The following is a 6,230-nucleotide window of genomic DNA, read 5'->3' on the forward strand; positions in this document are numbered from 1 at the left end:
AAACCGACAAGGGTGCTAAAGTTACGCAATTAAGGATTTGTTATTTTGTAGTAAGGCTCTTACATAGAGCGGAAAGATTTGTTTCGACTTTCGGCAACATTTATTAGACCCAGGCGTGGACTATCTAGATATGTAGGTACTATGAGAATACTTAGAAATAACAGGCATCACTGTTGTTTGAAAAACAAATAGGTAACTTAAGCAGTTCGTAATATATTGCACGACTCAAAATACGAAGCATTAGAGAGTGCTCTATAATCGAAAAAAATATTTTGCCTTGGTTCCGCAACTTTTAATTAATTACACGATTCAATCCACGTAATCTCCATAATCTGCGCACCATTTTATATCAATAAATTAATGGAGATTAATACTGTCTAAAATAAATATTTTTTTTAATAGAACAAGAAAAATTCCCGTCAATCAACACTTTTTTTCGTTTGAAACACGATAAAATTAATTAATTTAATCTTATTTTAGTTGGCTTTATACCTATAATGCGAAGATTGGTATTTAAAATGATTATATCGTTTAGGGTAATTTACTAGTTATTAACGAAAAACTAAAATCATTTTCTTCTCTTCTCTTAGCGTTATGTCGAATCGTGCACTTTTGGATTATCCAACTTTTTCTCTTTTCAATTATTTTATGGTTACCTACAATAATAAAACTTCGATCATGAGATGGAGCTCCGTAATGAAGTTTTTATAGATACTTTCAAAGATTTTTAGTTAGTAAAAATAACCTTAATGTTCATTAAAAAATACTAAAAATGATTTACAGTGAGCACTTCATCTTGTTTAAGTGCCTATTATTTCTAATTTCTAAAGAGACAATAATTAATAGGTCTATTGCGGATTACTCTGGTTCTAACGACGTTTTGTGAATGACGCAAGATTCTATTATATTCAATTTTAGTGTCGAATAACACGAGCCGGTTAAATCGAAATGCTTTATATGTCTAAACTATTGCTAGCATCTATAATATCTGTTCATTATTTTGGTAGGATAGTTAATTATTTTTGATATACTTATGAAACCGTAATTCTATTTGCAGCCTTTTATCTCTATATTTATTTATTTATTTAAATAGTAGGTTTCCGCCCGCGCAGTCAAAGAAAAATCCGCATAGTTCCCGTTTCCGTGGGATTTCCGGGATTGCGTCATTTTCCCGGGATAAAAAGTAGCCTATGTCCTTTCTCGGGTATCAAAATATCTCCATACCAAATTTCATGAAAATTGGTTCAGTAGCTTAGGCGTGATTGAGTAACAGACAGACAGACAGAGTTACTTTCGCATTTATAATATTAGTATGGATAATATCTCTATATTTTTTTACTCTAACTGGTGTACCTATGTATTATATCTATCAGTATAATAATTGATTTGGAATATTTGGATTTATCGCTGTCTATCTAATTTATGACGACAAAAACGATGAAAATATAAGTCAAATAATTTATATAAATTTTCCTAAATATTTACAGTAATATAGGTGTGTACCTATAGAGTAAACTTATAGTAACTTTTATGTTTCATTTGGATTAAGGTTTCTGGTAGGATAGTAAAGACAATATGAAGGGAAAGTTACATAATTTTATTTCTTACGCACGCAATATGATCAAAATATAATTTTAAAGTATCCGTTATGCAGATGCCTTATTTGCTATAATTTAAACAATAATTAAATTGCAACATGGAATTAAAAACATTAAATCAAGGAATTGCAACTTCACTAAGAAGCGGTAAGCTTTAATATCCGTTATTAACAATACCGGAAAGTGAACTTAAAAACTTTTAATTAACTTCACAAACTGTTTCCATAGTATTAAATATTTATATCACTTTCTATTGCACTAGTACTACATTTTATCATACTGTATTTAGTTTTGCACGACCCGACCGAGAAACTAAATTCCGATAGGGACCCGTGGCGTCCTATCGCAACGGCGCATTAAGTTCGACTGACAAAGCTTTTCAAAGGGAAGCATCCTTATCATTAGATATATAATTGCATTAAACAATTAATTATAGTGAATAATTCTTTTTTTAAAGCTTTCATGTGCCTACAAACCTAGAAGTAAGATAATGGTGACATTTTTTGACGTGACGCCGTTTTGGTTCTAAAAATTTTCCTCTTTTATTTTTATTTTATTTATTTATTTGGTTAACCAACATTTGTTTACAATGATTCTTTAATATAATTATTATTACATAACATATAGTTCTTGCGATAAAGTAACAAACAATTAGAGGTTAACACAGCATGCGCCAATTATACAGAGCTATTTCTTAAGAGTACAATACAAAATTATTTTTACAAAGTTATTTTTATTATTAAAAGAATAATAATTTTTAATTAATAGATGATAGATGATGATGACAACAATTTAAGGTATCAATTTTTGTATATCCTTCACTATAGAACGGAGCTTGTTGGGTGTATGGAAGAAGATGTCGATTTTATCACTGTATTTATAGATTATTTTAACTTGCTATTGACCGAATGAGCAAAAAATTATAGACCTCACGAGATTCTTTTAAAAACATCCTGTCCATTCATATTAAGTGTGACTAAGAGGTGTAGACTCAATCTTTAAAGCTTCATTTAAGTATTCTAAACGTCAAAAGTTATCAACGTTGAACGTTGATGGAAATAAACTGTCCCTACATATTAAAAAGTTACTTTTCCTTTGAAAGCTTTGTGTAAAAAATAATAACCAAGACTATAAATAAATACAAATCTCAATTAACACCAAGTCTGACGATTTATAGAAAGCCGTAAAGGAATATTTTAGTACCCGTTAAATCTAATTATTATATTCCTAGACCGAAGCATACATTATAAAACGATATGACATAATTTCTAATACATAGGTACCCGTAATTGCCTTATTAAAATTAAAATTATAGTATATATTAAAATATTTATTTATTTAAATATTTAATATTTATTTTTTATAGTATTTAATATATACTATACTAGTATTTAATTAAAAAAAATATGATTTAAAACACAAGACAAATTAAACATATTATAACGAAACCCTCACGTATGCATCGAATTAAAAGCTTTTACGGGTGGTTGTAAGTTTGTTTAGAGTTTTGAGCGTTTGAATTGTACGGACTATGTGTGGAAATTGTACATACATATATGATTCATCTACAGCAAATTCGTGTTAAGTCAAAACTTTTTCACAAATGTATTATGTAGACATGGTACTAAGTAGGTTTATTAATTAAAAACGCGAAAAGGATTCAATTTAATTTTTTTAAGTTGATTCATCATTACTCATTGAATTAAAAATACATAGGAATGATATTGTCTATATTCATTAATTTAAAATGCCAGATGTACTACAAGTATAACAATCCAATAATAATCTTATACTTATTAATATTTCAACTTATATGTCTCCTATCACTTTGTAAACGTAAAGAGTAAAAATTATAATATACTAGCTTACCGCCCGCGACTTCGCCCGCTTTAACGATTTGAGATTTAAACTATCCTATCTCTCAAGTTGGATCGAACTGCACATGGTGTGCGAATTTTATTATAATCGGTTAAGTGGTTTAGGAGTCCATTGAAGACAAACATTGTGACACGAGATTTATATATATTAAAAGAAGAAGATAGACGTTTTGGACAAAATAATAATCTAATTGAAAAAAACGTGAACTTTTTAATCGAAATATGTACCTACTTTAAAAATAAATCTTAATGTAACTACAATGGTTCAATCAAAGAATCGCCTAGAAGCCATACAGGATACAAGAACTACAATATATTCATCAAATTATTATTAAATAATGAGACTATGACGAAATCTTGGCACTTACCAATCCATTGCGTCTTAAATTATTCGTAACTCGACTCAGACACCTTATAAACAGGAATATTACTGTGCCGTATTGCTTCTAGAATACCTACCTAACGAATTTGTTGCTCTAACCAAAACCATTTATTAAAAAGTTGTATTGTGAAAATTACAATAATTTATGTAAAGTTGTACTTACTGACATTAAAAATACGCTTCTAAATTATTCTGTAAGTTTCGTTGTACCCCGCATAATGATCCACGCTATCTATTTAAATTATTGGACAGATTTACGACTAAGCTATAAATTGTATTAAGGATAAAAAAAAATGAAAAAAGCTTTAAGGTTTCTTATTAAGCTTAATTCGTGAAAATATTATGTGAAGCAAAGTTTAGTCAACATGGCTTTTTGTAGATGTTTGAAACTTTCTATATTTTTATAAAAAACTATTTATGATATGCATTTAATGTGTAACGTTTTTAATAAGTACTAAAATATTTTAAGTAGGTTAGTAAAAGTTTAGACAGTTTTAAGCGCGTCACACACGGTGAAGATACTATAATATTTTATGTTATGATACTCTAATATAAAACGTTATAGTATCTTAAGGTATCCGGTATCAGCGTTCTGACCATCATTTTTCTTTTTGTCATTGCGTACTAAGACCCCTGTAGAATCGCCATCCTGTTGCAAATGACCCACCATCGTTTTTCTTTTTGTCATTGCGTACTAAGACCCCTGTAGAATCGCCATCCTGTTACAAATGACCCACAAAATTTCGGGTCATTTGTAACAGTATGGCGGTTCTACAGGGGTCCTTAGTACGCAATGACAAAAGAAAAATGATGGTCAGAACGCTGATACCGGATACCTTAAGATACTATAACGTTTTATATTAGAGTATCTTAACATAAAACGCTTTAAGATAGCTTCTTAATTGTAGTAATATTTAGACTGTGGCACTTTTTAACCCTCCAGTGATGAAAACTTTGCGACAGGATCTCCGTTGAGAAGTGTGAACCAAAAAAAAACATAAAGAATAGAGACAGTTCTATGTAAGGTAATGGAGTATAATTACAATGCATGATTTTTTTTAATATTTAGCGACTTACATACTGCTCTCACATATACATATAGATACCTAAGATCGTATTGTCATCAAACAACTCAAAAAAATATTTTTCGCCTCAGTTACATAATGTTTTCACAGGCGCAGCGGGCTAAATTTTTTTAGTATCTTTATGCCAGTATCTACACGCTCAGCGGTCAGAATAAATAATGGTAAGGGTTCGTAGAATCAACCTTTTAAATTACATTAATTACAACGGATGTGTTCATCAAAATGTACTTACGATAACATACAAATGGGATCATAATGATCAAATTTATTATAACCAAAGAACTAAAAAACTTGAATATTTAGAAGCGCAGAGTAGAGTTTCTAAGCAATATTAAATGTAACAAAGCAGGACAACGGCTATATTATATAGTATAATATAGTACCTATTTCTTAGCAATGTGTCTTCGTGATCAAAGTAAGGTCTTTATTGAATCTGAGACCTCTTTGTGACACTAGACTAAAATGTATTTCGCCCATAAGCTGATATAAAAAGCGCACTATCCAAGAATAGCTGGAATAGCAAAAATCTTGGAATTTTAGTTTGGTTAAAATAATGTATAACCAGCATCGTACATGTCCTTTATTTTTATGGTTGCCTGGAAGAGATTGCTTTAAGCAATAAGGCCGCCTATTGTGCATTATTACTGGTACTGTACAATAAAGTGTAATAAATAAATAAATTAATAAATGTTTATTCTGTAGTATACAATACCGTTGATGGTTCACCATAAAATAATAGGTTTGTATACAGAATTCCATTATTTTCGCTTCGATGCGATTTTGTTACCAAAGTCTTTGTCTGTATCGACATTCGACATACCTCCATTCGACATACCTAAGAATTAAAGAAAGAAAGGTAGGGCAAAAGTCTTTCTTTTGTATAGGTAACTAGGTCTTTGTACTCCGAGCGGGCGAATTTTTTTTTTTTCTTAGAAATATTTTCCTTGACGACTAAGAGCTATTGAGATCTACTTATAAACATGATAAATAATGAATTTCACAGAAATAAATTTTAAAACAAAATAGCATGGATTAAGGCTCATCAAACAAAGACACATCAAATTGAATTGATGAGAGTAGGTTCTCGATGCAAGAAATATGCGCATCTTCTTTTCCCATTGAAATTCAAATGCCTTATTAATGATTTTTTGAGAATAGAGCATCACGAGTGGCTGAGAAGCTAGGCTTTGCCAGTTGCCACGGTACGGCGAAGGGTTCGAATCCCCCCTCGTGATCAAAAATTTTTATTCTTCAGAAAAATATCAAGTTTATTTATTGTATGAATTTT

The sequence above is a fragment of the Colias croceus genome, chromosome 10 (genome assembly GCF_905220415.1).
Source record: "Colias croceus chromosome 10, ilColCroc2.1".
Taxonomy (NCBI): Eukaryota; Metazoa; Arthropoda; class Insecta; order Lepidoptera; family Pieridae; genus Colias; species Colias croceus.